The sequence below is a fragment of the Anguilla anguilla genome, chromosome 14 (assembly GCF_013347855.1).
Source record: "Anguilla anguilla isolate fAngAng1 chromosome 14, fAngAng1.pri, whole genome shotgun sequence".
Classification (NCBI taxonomy): domain Eukaryota; kingdom Metazoa; phylum Chordata; class Actinopteri; order Anguilliformes; family Anguillidae; genus Anguilla; species Anguilla anguilla.
In genome coordinates, this window is record NC_049214.1 from 40,414,853 (window position 1) to 40,436,478 (window position 21,626).

Below are 21,626 nucleotides of genomic sequence, written 5' to 3' on the forward strand. Positions count from 1 at the left end.
TTTCAGTTTTCAGATACTGTGGTACTCTGTCTTTGTGTGTGCGTTTTGAAGCCATTTAGCACACTCACAGAATAACTTCTATCTTGTTCATTATGAGGATTATTTTTTATGAGGAGCAGAATGTGCTGTTCATATGTTTTAGCTTTTGCGGTAAATGCTGGTATCAGGGTTCTGAAGCCATTGTTCTCTTTTAATGAAAGGCACATTAATGAGATCTTTCCATTAATTTCTTTCAATACTGTCTGGTTTTAGCAGTGGTTTTGATGCAATCAAGTTTATGCATTAACTGTCTTCTGATTAATCTATCTGCTGTATCTGATGGCTTATGTTTTATGTAGATGTTTTCATTTTTTAAATTACTGAACCATATTTTTACTTTTATGCAGGTTCGATATATAACTATATATAAAAATAAAGGGTGAATTTATTTTGAAAAAATATTCTGTATACAAAATGTATTAGTGTCTGCTTTAAGGAAAAATAAGGTGCACATACGGTGTTGTGCTCTGCTGATTGTGTGTGGGTTTGGGTTTTCTGTTGCTGTTATTGATGTTAAAACTATTTTTATATATTTTCTTTTAAAAAGGATTAAATAAAGCAATACAATCAGTCTGTGCATTGTCCGTTTTATTACAAAATTATGGTAGGCTTTTCTTAATGCTTCTTCAAGAATTAACCATTTTTTGATTACAGTTCATTGTTTACATTGTTTACAGTTCATGACGAAAAATCCAAAAATGAGTCAATGTTATGGTTGTAGTAGTTCTAATCTAGCAGTGTGGCCTCTCTAGTTCTGTTCATGAAGTCTTCTGAGGTCAGTAGTCACTGACACATTCACACCTGCCTCCTGAAGAGTGTTTCTGATCTGTCAGACAGACGTTTTTGGGTTTTTCTTCTTTATGTTGAGAAATCTGAGCATTCTTCTTTCGTTAACTGTAGAGGTCTTCCTTGGTCCTTATTTTGTGACTACTGATCTCACCAGAGCTCTCTTTCTTCTAAATGATGCTCCATACCGTTGATGTTGGTAAGCGTGAGTTTTGGCCTATATCTCTGACAGTTTTTCTTGTTTCTCAGCCTCATCATGGGTTCCTTGACTTTCATTAGTACAACTCTGGTGCTCATATTTACAAACGCCAGTCACAGACTCCAAAGGCAATCACAAGCCTAGAGGCAAGACTAGATACTGAAAGATCTCATGCCCGCACCAAGGAACCAACTGTACAGACATGGCAAATCAGAAACACCTGTAAAGCCATTTTTTCCAAACATTTTGGTGCCCTGAAATGGGGGGACTATGTATAAAAATGCTGTAATTTATATATGGTGAAATCAAAGTGTATAAAAAATATCCTTTCATAAAAGCTGAGAATTTGTCCCCGACATTATGGTGCTCACTGTATATACAATGTCATAAAAACACGTTTTCAACGTACAAAAATGTACAACGTACAACGTACAAAAGTTACTCACACATACAAGACATACACCATCTATAACTCATTCATACAGACTGCCAAAATCCAGGCCTGCCATTAAAAGTATTGAAAGAATTGAGGAAATATTGGGTAGCATTGCTTTGGAATACATCTTATGTAGCCTAATTTCGGTGAGGCAAGATAGCCTATATTGTTTGTAGTACCGTAACTTGGCGTCATTTTGATATCAATACTTTTAATGGCAGGCCTGGATTTTGGCAGTCTGAATGAATGAGTTATAGATGGTGTATGTCTTGTATGTGTGAGTGGCATTTTTGTACGTTGAAAACGTGTTTTTTTATGAGATATCATTTATTTTTGCAAAGCGTTTTATTATGAGAGTGAGAAATGCGAAGTGACGGTTGTGGATTATGGCTATCCTTGTGTGAATTTGTACAGTCCGATGAGCGTGTACCGTTTAGCAGTTTCGGTTTGCTATATATGTAAAACAGTGGCTGTGACAAAGGGTGCGGTGGCGTAAGTGTAAATGCATCAGAAACGCAGGTGAAATATGGCCAACGTATGTACTCACGGATTTGACGGCCATCCAACGAGCCTTGATTGACAAAAGAATCAGCAAGCCCGTAGAATTAGAGCTCCCTAGGTCGCAACTTGTGCAACTTGTGTGCCCTGTCCTGCTCTGTTGTCTGTTATTTCGTGGAGATGCACTTTTAGTGTTTGTAAGGTTTATACGGCATTTTGATAGGCTTATCTGCAGGTAGGAATCCTCTTGGCTGTTTTGCTAAGCTAGAACCGGAAAACTTGATAGTGGAGAATAGGAGCAGACGCATATGTCCCAGCAGGCTTTGCATATGAGAAAATAACAACAGTGTGAGAGAAATTAGGAGAAATTATGAAATTGCGTAGTTGAAACAATATGTTTTTAGCAGAATGGGCATGTAGGTGAAGGTTGACATGGTCACAGACTATAGTGCGAAGTAAATGAAGTGACCATGAGTGAGCTTAGTTTCCTTATCGAACGGTATATATAACAGTCGGTATAAAGCATTAGTTGTTAAAGTGGAGGGTTAAGTAATGTATGAAATCTATTGCACTGATGTGCTTTTCTCATGTTCAGTACTAGTAGTTATAATTATGAGTGAGTCATGATTTTAAATGTAATGTTTTAATGGGGAGTTGCAGAACGTACATACGTAGTAATTGTTTGTATGTGGCTAGATAGAGAACAGGGCGAGGTAACATGAATGTAGAAACGTGGCGTTTGCTGATAAGAAGGTTTTGTACAGTAGCCAAGTGAAGAAATATAGTTAGTAGAAATGGCACAGTGGTGAACTGGTGTAACTTTTTAATAAAATACATTTGCCGTCATGAAATGCATATGGGTGGCCGTGAGTAAGTTTTGATAAAGCAAATATAAGTGTAAGAAAACGTTAGTGTAAAAGAGGAAATTATCTGCCTGAGGGCGAGGCGGGATTCAATCCTTCAACCGGAGGTTTACCAGTCTGTGACTTTGTTAGTGCAGCACCGTGACATAGCTATGCAATGCGTGAAATATCATTAGCAAACCTGTCCATGGTTCTAAAGAAGAACACAGGCCAGTAAGTACAGAAGAGCTCCCGTTGAATCCATATGGCTTTGCAATATTGTAGCCAGTTAATGACTGAACGTGCAGACGGTACGTCATAATGCAGTGTATACGTTCGGTGAACGGCGGGTAGATATGGTGCAAAAGCAATAATTGAGAAGTAGTAGACAATTATTAGTGAGGGTAAAAGCAGGTTAAAGAAACATGTTCCTAGGTGGGCTTGAACCCAAGACACCAGGTTCTTAAGACTGTAACCTTGCCCACTAGGCCACAGGCAGACTAGCTATTGAAACTGGAAATGTTTCAGAGTAAAAATGGGTATGGGTATTTTGCGTGCGTATGCAAGTTTTTGATTGGGTCGTGTAGGTGAATATTTGGCTGGTGTCGGTAAAATGTCCAATGGGGAGACATTTTGTTTGTGGGATAGGTGGCAGGAAAAATAAGAATGAGAAGAAGAAGAAGGAGGAGAAGGAGAAAATGCAATATCCCCTTAGTTTGGGGCTTTATTGTGTGGACATGTGAAGTTGTTTACGAATTCTGCCTGTTGAAATGGGGTGAGAATGTACAGAATTAAATTTTTTTAAGGGCTGAGTGTCTGTGGCTGTTGTGGTTATTTCTGTGGGGAACCTTGAAACATGCCAAACTCTCGGTGCTGTATAGGTATGGGGCATGCCCCCGCCATGGCGTAACTTGGCGGGATGGCATACCTGCCATCCCAATACCTTCCCTGTTTCCATTGGCTCGGAAAGATGAAAAAAAAAACATTACTGCTCCATGCTATAAAAATTTCTGAGGTTCTATGCACTGAAAGCAGCCTGTGAAAGTGTGGGAACATCATTGTCAATCATGAGCCCCTTTCGCACATAGAACCTGTAGCATTGCTGTGTCAACATTGCTGTTCATCTTTAAAAGCAGCCAGACGTTTCACTTATTAGCCTTAGCAAGGATATAAATGCCACCAGCACAACACAGTTGAGTGATAGTTTTAAGATAACTAATGGCAACATCTCTGACCAATGTCGCACATTTATATGACCCCAAAAAGCTCATGCTAGGTAAACAATGGAAGCATGTATATCAGCTAAACATCATTTAACCTATTTGTATGCGCAGTTGTTTTTGGTACAATGCGGAAAAAATTATTCTGTCAGCAAGGTTAAATAGCTGAATAAATCTGCCATTAATAAGTGATGCTAGCCAGCTTGCTACATTGGGTAACAAAGCAACTTAAGTAGAACTGGCTGGCACAAATGTATACCAGGGAGAAGTACTGCATAGCAGACAAGCATTTTGGTAATGGTGCTCTCAAAAAAGACAGTCATGCCGCGCAAGGACAGTGGTTCTGTTCGTTCCATTCCGAAAATTACACAGCGCACGTTGTAATGTTCTGTGCAAGGACCCAAACGCAGACCAGGGAAATCCAAAAAACGTTGTCTTTATTCAGTCCAAAGTTCAAAGGTAATCAGAGATAGGACGGTACAAAATCAAGTTTCCAAAAGAATAGTGGTAAACGGGCAAAAAATCAAAAACCAGGAGATCAGATAGGCGAAGGTACAAAGGAACAGGCAAAAGAGAAGTCAAAACAAAGCAAAGGTCAAACCAGAAAGCAATCAAACAAAAGGGTCAGGCAAACTCGAAGTCGTACGGAAAGGGTGTCTCAGGAATCTCGATAAACAAAGGCTTACAACACATCGGCACAGTGAATACGATCAACGTTCTGACAGGGAGCTGGTGGGAAAAGACTGACATTTATACACTGGGGAAGGTAACAATCAAGGAGGGGTTACGTGAGTGAGGGCGGAGTAACAAACAACATCCAGGTGAAGAACATTAGAATAACTAATTAAATGACAGGAGACTGACAAAACGCGGACTGGAATCACATAGACAACAATGATAACAGACGGCCTGGGTTTAGCAGGTAAAACACCTGCAGAGAGAGAGGTGCAGTTAGAGCAGGAGACAGGTGCAGGCAATTGCAGAACTCAGCGTTAGGGCAGACTAGAAAGAAAAGGGGCGGAGCTACAGCGCAGCATGGAAAAGGGGAGAATGGTTAATGTATTACTATAGTGATCTAAACTATCAAAAACCCAAAACTAGTGTTTGTTAATCCATTAGTAATATTCACATGTTAGTATATTAATGAGGTTAGTACTTTACAATCTATAAATTAGTAGGGATTAGTAGAAATTAGTAAAACTAGATATAAGCAGGAAGTAAGTAAAACGAGACTGGAAAGAAGGGGGGAAACCACGAAAACCCGGAACCACCTGAATAGAGAAATCACGCAAATACAGGGGAGTGAAGCAGCTCAGGGAACACAGACACAGAGACGGCACTGGGGAGACAAGTGACCGGGAGAACGAAAACACTGGGACGGAGGATGTGGAAAACAATAAACCCACAGAAACACTAAACAAACACTAACAGCAAACAGATACTAATACAGACTACACACGTGTAATATCTTCAAAATTGCAAATTCTCATATTTGTGCAAGAATTGTTAAGAGGGTAAATGCAGTAAAGTATTTTTTTTTAAAGAAACTGCTGCAGTCTTCCGCAAGAATGTCATACTTTAGCATGCTTTGTGCAGAAATGTGGCTGCTTTTGCTCCAACCGGAGCCTTGGGAGAAGATTTCTGTACATCTTACCTGGTCCACCCCTGGCAGATCCGAGGGTTACTGCAGGCTTCGTGGTCGAAATAGCTCAGCTGGAAAAGCGTTAGACTGAAGATCAAAAGGCACGGTTTCCGCCATTTTATTGCAAGCCCGGCGGCCTGCCGGGCGTAAGTTGACCCCCCGCCGGGCCTAAGCATCGGGGAATTAAAAATTAATTAATTAATTAATTAATGTATTTTAAAGATGTTTTTAAAACTACAGTTACGCAGTTACAGTGTGGCGGCTCGGTTGGAAAGCACACCAGCGACATCTGTTGGTTAAAACGTGAACGCACTATAGGAAAACAGCAGGTCTGAGATCAGTGTTCTTTACCATCATTGTGCGTAGAGTGACGTTCAACACTTGACGCTTCCAACTATCACAAGCTAACATTACCTAGCAAGCCACCATTTCTTCTTTAGTAGGCTAACTAACCTCGTTACAAACGGCATTATCACTTCATCTCGTCGGTACGTAGGCCTACATTCTTTTTATATTAACGGACGCAGTGTGTAGGTAACGTTAAACTAGTAGCATGAATGTAATGTTCGATATATTGTAACATCACATGACTTATTAATCGCCATCGAATTAACGACTTCACTTGTTTATTAATAGCGTTAGCTTGATGACATTGATGTGTACGACAACGTTCTCATAAAATTTTTCCCGACCATGAAATCTGCCTGACTTTTTAACATTTTGGACAGATGTGGCGACTGAGTAAATCTATCGCTGTTTCTGTCACAGCACTTTCGACACAAGTAATATCGGAAAAATCCTAAAATTTGAATAGTGAATAGTGCCTGACCGGCAACCGTTGAAATGTGTTAACACAGCAGCAAAATTAGGCTATATCTAGAAATACCATCTTTAGGGAAAAAATGCTATGGTTGAGGGTCAGGCACTCTTGCAGGGGCGTGTCCAGGGAGTGGTCTGGGGTGCCTGGAATCATGATTGGTCACTCCAGGTGCCACCCCATTATCCTAAACTATGATTGGCTATCTGCCCAGTCAGAGGCGGGACTTAATTTGAACCGTTTGACGAGTAAACCAAACTTCCGTGTATAGGCGCAATTCAGTCTTAAACCTGAGAGGCAGTAATGCGCCGGAGTAGTGTTTTCCCTGCCAAAACACCCAGAGAAGAAGATCTTGTATTGCTTTGGAGCGGAGCTGTAGCTGAGCAGCAGCCAACTACACACGTGCGTGTCTCATGATGAAGAAGTCTCCTCGTCGGATTCCCGGCTGTCTAGCTACTTGTCGCATGTCGCTCCTGAAAGATGTGAGTAGACTTTTTCAGTGTTTCCCATTAATGACCTAGACTGTGGCGCCCCGTAGCTGTGCACACAACCCCTGTTGTTTACGGCGTTGTCGCCCTTTTTAGCACAGTCTGGCTTGATTGACAATACATTTATTCAGTAGGTGAGTGTATAAGCTTTCTAACGATGTATAACAGGTCTAATTTTGCTTTTGGAATAGCGTTTTTTAGGTCAGCATAACCGAATTTTTTTCTTATCATCGCATTCACTTAGGCATTCACGTGGTAGCAGTAAAACAAAGACGCTGCTAACGAAACCTTGTCAACGATTTTTCGAAATTTCTTGGAAAATATTATTATTGTTGAGGACTTCTGAACATAGCTAAGCCATATGTTTGCTGATAGACCTAGCTGACATCGTTTTCTGGAGCAAAACGGAAGCGAATAGAACAGTATCATTGCTTTACTGTCTCTGTCTCCATCTGTACTGAACATAGGCTAGATAAGATTTCATCATTTCTAGAATTACTGCTGAAAATATTTCGGTTATATACGTTATTTTTGAAATTGAGTATCTTTAAATAGGTTAGTGGTGTTATATAATTTGGATATTTCACACTGTAATGTAAGCGTTTGTTAGTGGTGTAATAGTTTTTGTGAAACATGCAACGGTGATGACGTGCGAGTTGGAACATTGCCAAAACGTGGTTGACGGTTGAAAATTGTTTTCATATTGTCCCATCCCCATACAAGAAAACATACGAGAATACAGAGTATAGAAATACATAAAAGAGTTAATTATTACACATTTAGGTACTGTACCGCTTTGTGTGACAACATTTTTGCATTATTTTTTAATCTGATAGCAATGTAAACCTTAATAAGGGGCTCATTTATATGCTTTATAATGGACAAAAAGCATTTGATTCATTTTTGGAGAGGTACAATACAAATGTCAGCTACAAAAGGCAATGAGAGTTGATGAATACCATGTCCGCTACCTATAAGATAAATCATAAATCGGTATTAAAGGCCCCCACGCAAGAAATATGGACTTTTGTGTTTATGTGTTGACCAGCGTGTTTATGATTAAATTGTTTACTAGAGCACAAAATTGTTTACAAGAGCACAAAGTTCTTAATAGATCTAGCCTCTTAATTTTGCTCTCAAAGTGCACCAGATTGATGCATTTAACTTTAAAATCTACAAAATCTTTTATGGGGGAGCATGCCCCCAGACCCCCCTAGAGGGTCCCAGGTCCACCGACCATAGTCTAAAAAAATCCTGTGGGAAACACTGATTTTGTATGGTGCCACTTTGTTGTGACTGTGCTGTGATGGTAACAACAATAGATTTACTCAAGAGCCACATCTATCCAGATGTCAGGCAGTTTTCACGGTCGGGAAAAAGTTTATGACGTTGTCATTTAGCTAATGTAGCTAGCTAGCCAAACAGTCAGTAACACAGATACTTCCTTTGTGACATTTAGGGATAATGCCAAGGAGGAAAGGTACTGTAAAAGCTAAAAAACCTTAGACAGTTTTTTAAATGTTTAAATGTGCCCAGCATTCCAAGGCTTGTTGTAAGATTCAGTAGCCAATCAGGACTTGAATACAAGTTTTTTGTAGAGTGCAAAAACTTATATTATTTATTTTAATTTTATTTAATTTATTTTGTTGTTGTTGAAATGTGCCCAGCATTCCAAGGCTGTAAGAATCAGTAGCCAATAAGGACTTTCTTCAAGAGTGCAAAAAATTTGATATTATTTATTTTAATTTAATTTAATTTAATTTAATTTATTTTGTTGTTGTTGAAAACACAGCATTCCAAGACTGTACATTGTTGTCAGATTCTTTGTAAGACTCTGCTATGCTGTACATAGTTGTTGATTGTGTATTGAATAAATGACTTATTTATAACAACATTGACATTACGTAGTCATATTTTCAAATCTCCAGTCAGCTTTTAGCACTGACTTAATGTAGGGCCCTATGGAATCTGGGTTATAGCTTTTTAAAATTCTCAATTCCGCGATTTCGGACGTGATTCTATTATCACAGAAACTATAGGGCCCTACCTTAATGCTGCCATCAGTCTGTCACTGGCCCACGCCGGGCCCCCATCAAAAAAGACACTTGGCCACCGGCCCCCATCAAAAGATACTTGCCATCGGGCCTAACAACTTTTCTGGGGGAAACCCTGAAAGGTCTCTGGTTCAATCCCGGGTTTCGGCAATGGGTGGTGTTTTGTCTTACGATGAGTAGAGCTGAGCCCTCTGCTTGAGTTCGCTGACTGCACAACCTCCTGCTTCACAGAGTGCAATCAAGTACTGAGATTTGAACGGTATTTCCATTTGGGATTGTCAGTTCTTTGTGCGACCAAGTTCCTGAGATGTGGACCTGCACTAACAGCTATGTGTGGCAGTTTGGGAACATTGCTGTCGATAGGCCTATTTCACATTTCCAGGTATGTAAACTGGATGTAGGGGTCTCTCATTTCCGGTTATCTTAAATGCCACCAAAACAATGGCAGAGACAAAGAGGAACCAGTTTTGTAGCGTTCCCCTGTGTAACATTTCAAAGAAGAAACAACCTTATTTCTCCTTTCACAGCTTTCCGACCGATGTACTCCCAAAAAAGAAATGGATTCATGCGACTAGGAGAGATGAGGGAGAAGATTTCACCGTTAGGAGGTACAGCACTTACGTGTGTGAACTGCACTTTGTTTTTGTTATTGTTTTTATACGGTCTATGGTTGGTTAGTACAAATAGCTGTAGTTGTGTTGAAAATTAGACTGTAAAAGCTTGCTAGGTAGCATGACTGTGTTATGATGTTGCAAACTAACTTAAACGAACTATTACAATAGCTAGCTAGTTAGCTACTGCTTTGTGAATTAGATTAAACTCAATATTAAACTTTTCTCCTCACATACAGTCGAGTCCAAATGTCGAAGAACTAATGCAGTTTCAGTTATGTGGTATTTGTTACTCAAGAATGTTATAAAATCAGTTAGCTAGCTATATTTTATGTTATGATTAGCAAATTACGTTTAACGTAGCTACGTTATTTGGACATTCAATGTTGAAACTGTAGATGCTCTTTTATTTTAGTTGTTAATTGCACTTACAAAATGTATTGACGGGCATCGCGACAAGCCAACTTAAGATATATCAGCTGATTTAAAAATGTGTGGGTAGTTTTTTATCAAAGATGAAAACAAACAGCTTGGTAGTGCATATAATGGTTATTAGCATATGCTATAAATGCTGTGATACATTGCATTGGATATTGTTTGACAATAATCTACATTTAAATGTATCTGTCCCTATCAAATAAACATTAAATAAAATAAATTGTGACAGACTTTTGGACCCCACTGTACTTCGGTAAACTGCAAGCATGGTTAAGTTAATGTTGTTTGCTACTGTTTGCCTAGGTAAACATAATGTCTCTGAAATTGATGTCAGGGATATTTACATTTTTCAGATACACTATGAAATTAGTCTTAATCAGAAAATGCCATCAAATGTACAGGAAACTGACCAAGTAATTGTAACACTGCATTTGTTCTGCAGTTATTTTTAAATAATTTATTTTAGATTTTTACTCTTCTATGGATAGTAGCTTACTCTATCCGAGTAGGAAACAAATTAAATGAACGTGACTGTCATTTGCTTAAGAATGCCCTGCCCCAAACTTTATTTTTGCTAAATTGGCAGGTGATTGAGTTTTTATTAGTTGCTTATTTTTTATTAGGTGCACTTGATGAGGCATTGGAGAGGATCAGGGAGTTGGAGGTTGGTCTCACGCCTCACCCTCTCTGGGCCCCTCCTGGAGAGATGGTGTATTTCTGATGAAGACTTCAGGTACTTCATCAGGTTTCCATCAAAGCGCACATTTTATGTGTTTTGGGGTTCCGTTCAGCTATCTGAATCACAGATTGTGTATTGATCCAAAGTGAGGAGAGTTGGCATTGGTAACATGGAGAGGGAAATAATTCATCCAAGCCCCACACGTAAACTACATTTTCTTGATGAATTTTTTATGTACTGCTTACGTGTAGCAACTGGCCTTCTGGAGAGGGTTTTGGCAGAGATATTTTGGGTGAGCACATCAACAGTGAGCCGTGTTATTATCGCATGGTCCAATTACTTGTATCTCATTTTGGGATCTGTTCCACTATGGATGACACGTGAGCAAGTGAGGAAGCCCATGCCACTGAAATTCCAGCAGTACAGCCCAAATCTCAGAGTCATCATCGATTGGACCGAGTTTCGATGTGAGAGCCCAGAGGCCATTATTCTGCATACTGAAACGTTCCCGAAGAGCCATACCACCTTCAAAGCTCTAATCGGTGTTGCACCCTGTGGCGCTATTACTTTTGTGTCCAAATTGTTCACTGGGTCAATATCTGACCAGGAGTTGAGAAAGGAGTCTGGCATTTTGGCTTTATTGGAGCCAGGGGATGAGGTTATGGCAGACAAAGGCTTCATCATTGAAAAGTCCTTGCAGGAAGTTGGGGCCAAACAAATCATACCACCGTTTAAGCACAAGAGTCAGTTCAGCAGAGAGGAAATGGAGGGGACCCAGGCCATTGCCAGACTCCGTATTCTGGTTGAACGGTCAATTAGGAGGGTAAAAGAGTACCACATCTGGGATTCACCAATTCCTCTAACCCTGGCAGGCACTGTAAACCAAATATGGTTCAACTGCTGTGTCATGGTGAATTACCAGGGTCCTCTCGACCTTGATGGTGAAGTGTAATATTGGGCAGAGTGAGTGGAATGTTACAACAGGCTCACCACCTCTCCAGCCAATAACACCAGGCTTACGACTCCTCTCCAGCCAATAACACCAGGCTCACCTCTCTAGCCAATAACACCAGGCTCACCACTCCTCTCCAAGCCAATAACACCAGGCTCACCACTCCTCTCCAAGCCAATGACACCAGGCTCACCACTCCTCTCCAGCCAAGATCACTAGGCTCACCTCTCCTCTCCAGCCAATAACACCGGGCTCACCTCTCCAGCCAATAACACCAGGCTCACCTCTCCAGCCAATAACACCAGGCTCACCTCTCTAGCCAATAACACCAGGCTCACCACTCCTCTCCAAGCCAATAACACCAGGCTCACCACTCCTCTCCAAGCCAATGACACCAGGCTCACCACTCCTCTCCAGCCAAGATCACTAGGCTCACCTCTCCTCTCCAGCCAATAACACCGGGCTCACCTCTCCAGCCAAGATCACCAGGCTCACCTCTCCAGCCAATAACACCAGGCTCACCACTCCAGCCAATAACACCAGGCTCACCACTCCAGCCAATAACACCAGGCTCACCACTCCTCTCCAGCCAATAACACCAGGCTCACCACTCCTCTCCAAGCCAATAACACCAGGCTCACCACTCCTCTCCAGCCAATAACACCGGACTCACCTCTACAGCCAATAACACCAGGCTCACCTCTCCAGCTAATAACACCAGGCTCACCTCTCCAGCTAATAACACCAGGCTCACCTCTCCAGCTAATAACACCAGGCTCACCTCTCCAGCTAATAACACCAGGCTCACCTCTCCAGCTAATAACACCAGGCTCACCTCTCCAGCCAATAACACCAGGCTCACCTCTCCTCTCCAGCCAAGATCACCAGGCTCACCTCTCGAGCCAAAAACACCGGACTCACCTCTCCAGCCAATAACACCAGGCTCACCTCTCCAGCTAATAACACCGGGCTCACCTCTCCAGCCAATAACACCAGGCTCTCCTCTCCAGCCAATAACACCAGGCTCACCCCCCCTCTCCAGCTAATAACACCAGGCTCACCTCTCCTCTCCAGCCAAGATCACCAGGCTCACCTCTCAAGCCAATAACACCAGGCTCACCTCTCCTCTCCAGCCAATAACACCAGGCTCACCTCTCCAGCCAATAACATCAGGCTCACCCCCCCTCTCCAGCCAATAACACCAGGCTCACCTGTCCAGCTAATAACACTGGGCTCACCTCTCCAGCCAATAACACCAGGCTCACCTCTCCAGCCAGTAACACCAGACTCACCTCTCCAGCCAATAACACCAGGCTCTCCACTCCAGCCAGTAACACCAGGCTCACCTCTCCAGCCAATAACACCAGGCTCTCCTCTCCATGCCAATAACACTGGGCTCACCTCTCCAGCCAATAACATCAGGCTCAACTGTCGAGCCAATAACACCAGGCTCACCTCTCCAGCCAATAACACCAGGCTCTCCTCTCCATGCCAATAACACCGGGCTCACCTCTCCAGCCAATAACATCAGGCTCAACTGTCGAGCCAATAACACCAGACTCACCTCTCCAGCCAGTAACACCAGGCTCACCTCTCCTCTCCAGCCAATAACACCAGGCTCACCTCTCCTTTCCAGCCAAGATCACCAGGCTCACCTCTCCAGCCAATAACACTGGGCTCGCCTCTCCTTTTCTGGGTATGTAATTTTAAATAAAAACTTTTTATTACAAAAATTAATAAATAATCAGGTATGTGTGGTTTTTAAAAAAAGGCAGCACAAGCCTACACTGAAGAAAGGTCTCTCTAAGAGGGCTGAAGGACAGCATCACATGCCAGGCATCTCTTGAAACTGGGACATTCCAATTTTAACAGAAGATATGGACTTAGCTTATGCAGTATATTCAAATTAATTCCTAATCACTTTCTTTTTTTCATTGCTGGGTTCAAGTGCCTATACTGGCTCATAAAAAAACTTAACTGGTACGCTTTTGAGCCTGGCCGAGCTCCTATGGTGCAACTACAAACCCCAATTCCAAAAAAGTTGGGACAGTGTTTAAAATGTAAATAAAAACAGAATGCAATGATCTGTTAATCTCTTTTATATATATTTAATTGAAAACAGTTTAAAGAAAAGATATTTAATGTTTTAATTTATCAACTTTATTTATTTTTTGTAAATATACGCTCATTCTAAATTTGATGCCTTCAACACGTCCCAAAAAAGTTGGGACAGGGGCATGTTTACCACTGTGTTACATCACCTTTCCTTTTAACAACAGTAATATTTTGGGACTGAGAGCACTAATTGTTTTAGTTAATTGTAGTTGCCCAATGTTAATTTAAAACTCGTATTTATTTATTTATTTATTTATATAGCACTTTTCTTACATGTCTGTAATACAAAGTGCTTTACAGAAAGAGAAGACAAAATAAACACCATACATAGATTCTTATAAAACTCCTCCCCACTCCCTTCCATCATATGTGTTTACTTCCGCTCTAGGAAAACTTTAATGAAAGTGCCAAAGTAAAAGGCATCAGCCTTGGCCTTGATGTCTTCAATGAGCTCATCATCCATCCACACTCTCGCCACGGTGAAGTCACTTTTCCTATCTGTAACCAAATCACACTGGGCAAGGCCAGTAATTCCAAGCTGGCAGTAATACTGGTGGCTTTTCCTGAGCTTTGCTTGACCCCCAGACAGTGCAGTGTGCTTTGCCTCTGCAACACTTTCAATATCAGGGCATTTGACTTCCACCAGGCCTTAGGGAGGATCCTCAGTTGGGTCTACTACTTTGCCATCAGGACTGGCTCCAAGATGAGGAGCAACAGGGTGGATGATCAGACCACATGGATAGACATTCACATTAAAGGTCTCGGCATACTGGCGAAGAACTTCTGGCTCCAGTTGTTGTCTCCTCTTCATTGCCTTGGTCTGATTGATACCCTTGATTATCCTTACAGAGAGTGACTTTGCTGTGGACTCTGACCTCACATGAGCAGCTTCATAAAAAATTGCAGGCAGTAAGACGAAGACGCCGCATGCTTACCCAGAGAGGGCATTTGGACTGATCCTGGGTTCCTTCCTTGATGATCCCAGAAAGCTCAGATGACACCTCCAGACTTTGCATGTGCAGGAGCTCTGCTAAGCTTCCAGGCACAAAGTGATATTGTGGGAGTGTGTGGTGTGGCACAGGCAATGGAGGAAATATCTGGGCATCTGGGTGTTTAATTACATCTTTGGGCAACACTGGGGGGCACTGGTAGGACAGTATTGAGCCTTTGGGGACATCGCCAAATTTTGATGGCACAAGACTGATTTCAGATATGCCATCAACAATTTTTGCTATAAGTGTGTGGCAAACACGCTTGCCACAGGCCACCGAAGTGGCTTTCCTAGGGGCCCTCCAGCACAGAGACACAGGGAGAAGATTTTCAAATAGTCCACATTTATTTACAAGGTTTGGCAAGATGTTACCACTAAGGAGCAGATGTAAAACACTGTCATGACAGAGAGGCTTCCCTTGTGTGGGTGGGGATGGAAGATTTAACCTGTGCGCACTGATTACCTCACTACGCACAGGTGCAGCCACCCCTGTTCCCGGGCCCAATTAGCCTGGCCAATTATCTAATTCATAACCAATTATCTAACTAGCCAGGTCTAATTAGCTTGACCCAGGGCAGGTGTGGCTGCTTAAACCAGCCATCCCCACACCACAAAGTGGTTGAGGTCTAAGGCAAGTCAACGATGCTGCACCAGCAAGAACATCTTGATCCGGTAACGGTCTTAAATAAAGGTTTTTTTCTGTAAATTTGCATTAGGTAGTGATAGATAAATATTGGGATAAAAATTACCTCCATATGCTCTGTACAGTGTGGATTACACACCGTTCCCACCAGATGCTTCAGGCTGGCGCACCTTAAGCTCATCGGCTGGCTCTGGTTTGATGCCCTGACAAACCAAATTTTTGGAAAGATATGTAATTTTGTCTTTGAGATGGCATAAAAAATTACTGCATGAGCTCCTAGTCAGCTATCTAGTGTCATTCATTCTAAAGAACTGGTTATGAAGCCATTTGTTTTTATTTTTACCTGGGCACGGGGCCGGTGCCAAGTCTGAGGCTTGCTTGTGCATGCAAGGGCAGCTATAACATTTTTGATTCCCAGTGTGCAGAAATGGGCAGTCTGATACAGTAAGGCAACCAAATGGTTGCACAGGCACCTCCCAGCAGCACAAGAGCATGCATATGCTGTCATCTCCGTGGGTATCGTGGTAGTTTCAAGTGTGATCTGAGGGCATTGATATCAAAATGAACTTAGCTCACCACATTAAATTAAAGAATGCTATGGTTATGACCATTTTCCATAGGCCAGTAGTGTCAGGAATATGGCATACGTTCCTGTATGGAATTCTGTTCCCGTTCCTGTTGGGGGGCATGTGAAGATGGCGGCGTGACCGATGCTTGCGGTGGCTTCTCCTAGTACTAATGCAGTGCCTTTACTTTTCTTATTTATTGTAACTCAATTGCTGGTGACTGTTTTTTACAGTGAGTGTGCCTTCTAGTTTATCTTTTCTTATATATATTATTCTAGGCATATTGTACGGTGGCCCTGAGGGTCAAAACACAACGACATTTCAGAAAACACAATAACATTTCTGAAACACAACGACATTTCACAAAACACAACAGCAACCACTTTTTCCAGGACTTTGGACAGGAACGGGAGGTTGGAGATGGGTCTATAGTTCAGGAGGACTTCGGGGTCAAGGCTGGGTTTTTTTAGGAGGGGGGTAATGACTGCAGTTTTTAGTGAGGAAGGAACACTACCATTGCAGAGAGAGATGTTAATTAAGCTTGCGATGAGAGGACAGAGGGCAGGGATGGAGGTTTTCAGCAGAGTAGTGGGAATGGGGTCGAGTGGGCAGGTAGAAGGTTTCATTTTGGTAATGATTTCTTCAATATCATGGGGGGTGATGTCAGAGAAATCGGGCGATGAGGATATGAGAGCTCTAATATTGTTTATTTTGTTCTTGAAGAACTTAATGAAATTGTTGCACTGTGACTCAGATGCTTCAATAGGGGATTGAGATGCTGGTTTTAGGAGGTGGTTAATTGTAGAGAAAAGGTGCCTGGGGTTGCCAGCGTCACGGTCAATGAGGTTGGCGAGGAAAGATGACCGTGCATTTTTTAGTGCTAGCGAGTATGCCCTCTGATGTTCATGGAAGGTGATCTTGTGAACAGTGAGACATGTAGACCGACATAGGCGTTCAAGCTTACGTCCAGCCGACTTCATTTTTCGTAGTTCAGGGGTGTACCAGGGGGCAGAGCGAGAGAAGGATACAGTGCGTGATTTGAGGGGAGCGAACTGGTTGAGTGTGTTACCCAGAAGCTTGTTGTAGTGGGAGACAGATTCCTCGGCAGATAAACCAATAGGAGGAAAGACTGTAGTCTGGAGATGCTGGGCAAACTGCACTGTGTCAACTGATTTTATGTTTCGGAAATGAATGACACGTTTGCAGTTTCTTGGAGGTGGGAGAAATGCCAGATCTGCCGACACAGCCATGTGGTCAGAGAAGCCAAGGTCTGAGATCTGCAGGTTATTTAGAGGAAGGTGATTGGTTATGAGAAGATCCAGTGTGTGGCCACCTTTGTGAGTAGAGGTATCAACATGTTGTTTTAAGCCAAGACAGTCGAGTAAGTTAGGGAAGTCTGCAGCAAGAGTACAGGTGGGTGAATCAACATGGCTTCTGCTTTGCATTATAAAGCCTTAACTTGCATCTGTAGATGTAGCGGCGAATGGTGTTGACTGACAAAGGTTTACTGAAGCATTCCTGAGCCCATGTCATGATATCCATTACAGACCTGATCAGAGATCATGCGTATTCAGAAGTGGTTCTCGGCCTTGCCCTTTATGCACTGAGATTTGACCGGATTCCTTGAATCTTTCAATTATATTGTGCATGGTAGAGGGTGAAACGGCCAAAATCCTACCAATTAGTCTTTGGGGAACATTGTTCTCAAAGTGCTGGATTATTCACTGACGCATCTGTTGGCAAATTGGCGAGCCTCGACCCATTTTTGCTCATGAAGGACTAGGCCTTTTTTGGAGGCTCCTTGTATACTATAACACGATTAGCTCACCTGTTTAACATCACCTGTATCACATCACCATAATATTTCAACTTGTCACATCATTATTAGTCCTAAATTGCCCCTGTCAAAAAAATTTTGGAACGTTTTGCAGGCATAAATTTCATAATAAACGTATATCTTCAAAAAACAATGTTTTTTAGGTAAAACATGAAATGCCTTGTCTTTATACTGTTTTTGTTTGAATACAAGTCAAAGTGAAATTACTGCTTTCTGCTTTTATTTTCATGAATTTACCGTCCCAACTTTTTTGGAATTGGGGTTGTAAGTCCTCTTGCACAATGTTTGCCACACAACAGCTTATCTAAAGGTAATGCATTCATAGGTAATAGCTGTTCTCACTGTAATGATAGATATATAATGATGTATTTGAAAGTATGTCCAAAAATTCTTTTTTAGCACTGCCATATTGGAGAGACTGGAAATGCTTGTAGGGGCCTATCCTTATGAAGGTAACCAGATGTGATTATGCCATTCCTAAACCATCCCTTAGGGCATCTGGCAGAAAAGGGTTTATATAAAAGGGACTTTTTTCATTGATGGATTCGGTGCAAACTCTTTTCTTGCAGACTTGCAAAAGACATTGAAGTTACGTTAAAACAATGTACTTAAAAAACATATGTATTTATGAACACATCAAAATAGAGCACCATATACCACTATGGGTTGCAGGGAAAGGAATAATGGACCTAACACCTCCATAATACAATTCTCAGACATATAAAACCTAAAAAAAAGAAGAAACAGGATTTGAGACACTTCTGTGGAAAAAGAAAAATCAATTTAAAAAAATAGTTTCGTTGCCCATGAGTGGATTCGAACTGGAGTAACCGTACAGCCTTTTACAGCACTACGTGGCTAGCCCCCGGCACGTGTGGTGAACGTGAAAACCGCTACAAAAGGAGATACAAGGACCAAATATTGTTCTCTTGGCATCAAGTACTGCGGACAATTGTCATGAGAAAGCGTGTTTCAAGTAGAGACTCATGCTGGGCTGTTGAGCATATTTGGAGACAAGGAGGGAGGACATTCCGTTATCAAGGAGCTCAAACTGCTCCGAGACCTACATCGAGACAAGGACTTTTTTCACAGCAATAAGGTCTCCTCGTATGCCTCATTGTAATTTGGGCAATCCCAAAACCTGTGTTTACACCCATTGCCGACCTGGGGTCCTGATGCAGGCGAGGGGATGTGATAACAGCTGCACTACAGAAACTGTGCCTTCTCAAGTTTTTGCCTAATTGCTTTTCGTGCTAAGGTACATAAGCCGTGCAAAGTGAAAGGATTCAAGCATGTTTTCCTGCAGAAAGAAATTTCAGATAAATACTATTATTTTTTCATTTATGTAACGTAGTCGCGATTGCATTTGCACGCAAAGGTTATTCAAGTAGCAAATGGTGAGCTAGTCTATGAAAATAACAATGGAGATGCAAGGACTTTGCTTGAAAACTGAGAAGAGACAAGTCTTTCATTGAAATACTTTTGAAAGGTTGTTTCTTAAACTGAGGATAATATCGATTTCTATTAAAGAGACGGTTTGAGTGGCATATAGTATTCGGGCAAATAACCATTAAACAGATTGTTAGTTGGAGACGCATGTGGGACTGCTGAGCATATTTGGAAAACATTAGAGAAGACGTTACTTTTTCAACATGCTTCAATTGTTCTGAGAACTACATTGAGCCGTATGGGGGATTATCGGCCATGAAGTTCAACACAGATGCCTCAAGTTGTTCTGTGCAATCCCAAAAGGCATGTTTCCGCCCAGTTTCGAACTAGGGACCTTTCGCGTGTGAGGCGAACGTGATAACCGCTACACTACGGAAACAAGTTCTCGGGAGGGTTTTCCGTCACTTCGTCGAAAGCTCTTGACTTAAAGGTTATTCGGGCTAAGGAAAGAAAACTGCACAATCTTATAGGACTGAAGTACTTTTTCCCGTGCAAAAAAAATCTCCGAAATGGCTGTGTCCGCGAAGTTTCTGTAGTGTAGTGGTTATCACGTTTGCCTAACACGCAAAAGGTCGTCGGTTCGAAACCGAGCAGAAACAGCTTTTACGCTACATGTTCAAACGCAGTTGCGAGAACCAAGAACTAGTACGAGTGGATAAACACAAAGGTTCAGGTTGAAAGCCGTGCGCCAGAAGATTGGAGCAAAAAGGATATGCAAGGACCCTGCTTGAAAGCTGAGACATAACGAGCCTTGCGTTGAACTTTTTGTGGAATGTTTCTTCGAAGAGTACGGAAAACATCGATAGGAATTACAAATATTGTTCTCTTGGCATCAAGTACTGCGGACAATTGTCATGAGAAAGCGTGTTTCAAGTAGAGACTCATGCTGGGCTGTTGAGCATATTTGGAGACAAGGAGGGAGGACATTCCGTTATCAAGGAGCTCAAACTGCTCCGAGACCTACATCGAGACAAGGACTTTTTTCACAGCAATAAGGTCTCCTCGTATGCCTCATTGTAATTTGGGCAATCCCAAAACCTGTGTTTACACCCATTGCCGACCTGGGGTCCTGATGCAGGCGAGGGGATGTGATAACAGCTGCACTACAGAAACTGTGCCTTCTCAAGTTTTTGCCTAATTGCTTTTCGTGCTAAGGTACATAAGCCGTGCAAAGTGAAAGGATTCAAGCATGTTTTCCTGCAGAAAGAAATTTCAGATAAATACTATTATTTTTTCATTTATGTAACGTAGTCGCGATTGCATTTGCACGCAAAGGTTATTCAAGTAGCAAATGGTGAGCTAGTCTATGAAAATAACAATGGAGATGCAAGGACTTTGCTTGAAAACTGAGAAGAGACAAGTCTTTCATTGAAATACTTTTGAAAGGTTGTTTCTTAAACTGAGGATAATATCGATTTCTATTAAAGAGACGGTTTGAGTGGCATATAGTATTCGGGCAAATAACCATTAAACAGATTGTTAGTTGGAGACGCATGTGGGACTGCTGAGCATATTTGGAAAACATTAGAGAAGACGTTACTTTTTCAACATGCTTCAATTGTTCTGAGAACTACATTGAGCCGTATGGGGGATTATCGGCCATGAAGTTCAACACAGATGCCTCAAGTTGTTCTGTGCAATCCCAAAAGGCATGTTTCCGCCCAGTTTCGAACTGGGGACCTTTCGCGTGTGAGGCGAACGTGATAACCGCTACACTACGGAAACAAGTTCTCGGGAGGGTTTTCCGTCACTTCGTCGAAAGCTCTTGACTTAAAGGTTATTCGGGCTAAGGAAAGAAAACTGCACAATCTTATAGGACTGAAGTACTTTTTCCCGTGCAAAAAAAATCTCCGAAATGGCTGTGTCCGCGAAGTTTCTGTAGTGTAGTGGTTATCACGTTTGCCTAACACGCAAAAGGTCCTCGGTTCGAAACCGAGCAGAAACAGCTTTTACGCTACATGTTCAAACGCAGTTGCGAGAACCAAGAACTAGTACGAGTGGATAAACACAAAGGTTCAGGTTGAAAGCCGTGCGCCAGAAGATTGGAGCAAAAAGGATATGCAAGGACCCTGCTTGAAAGCTGAGACATAACGAGCCTTGCGTTGAACTTTTTGTGGAATGTTTCTTCGAAGAGTACGGAAAACATCGATAGGAATTACAAATATTGTTCTCTTGGCATCAAGTACTGCGGACAATTGTCATGAGAAAGCGTGTTTCAAGTAGAGACTCATGCTGGGCTGTTGAGCATATTTGGAGACAAGGAGGGAGGACATTCCGTTATCAAGGAGCTCAAACTGCTCCGAGACCTACATCGAGACAAGGAC

The 21,626-nt window shown here is 41.9% G+C and overlaps 1 protein-coding gene and 4 non-coding genes across 5 annotated transcripts in view; 3 read left to right on the forward strand and 2 right to left on the reverse strand.

Annotated features, from left to right (window-relative positions):
* Positions 1–609, forward strand: part of LOC118213344 — a 54,814-nt gene extending 54,205 nt beyond the window's left edge. Inside the window, exon 21 of the mRNA XM_035392237.1 lies at positions 1–609. This exon is cut by the window's left edge and continues 1,951 nt beyond it. The gene's annotated coding sequence lies outside the window, so the exon portion shown is untranslated.
* Positions 610–19,608: 18,999 nt separating this feature from the next.
* On the reverse strand, positions 19,609–19,681 carry trnav-cac. Its single transcript has one exon. It is a non-coding gene; the product is annotated as a tRNA-Val (tRNA).
* Positions 19,682–19,828: 147 nt separating this feature from the next.
* trnav-aac lies at positions 19,829–19,901 on the forward strand. The gene has a single exon. It is a non-coding gene; the product is annotated as a tRNA-Val (tRNA).
* A 1,053-nt stretch (positions 19,902–20,954) lies between these two features.
* Positions 20,955–21,027, reverse strand: trnav-cac. The gene has a single exon. It is a non-coding gene; the product is annotated as a tRNA-Val (tRNA).
* Positions 21,028–21,174: 147 nt separating this feature from the next.
* Positions 21,175–21,247, forward strand: trnav-aac. Its single transcript has one exon. It is a non-coding gene; the product is annotated as a tRNA-Val (tRNA).
* Positions 21,248–21,626: the final 379 nt, after the last annotated feature.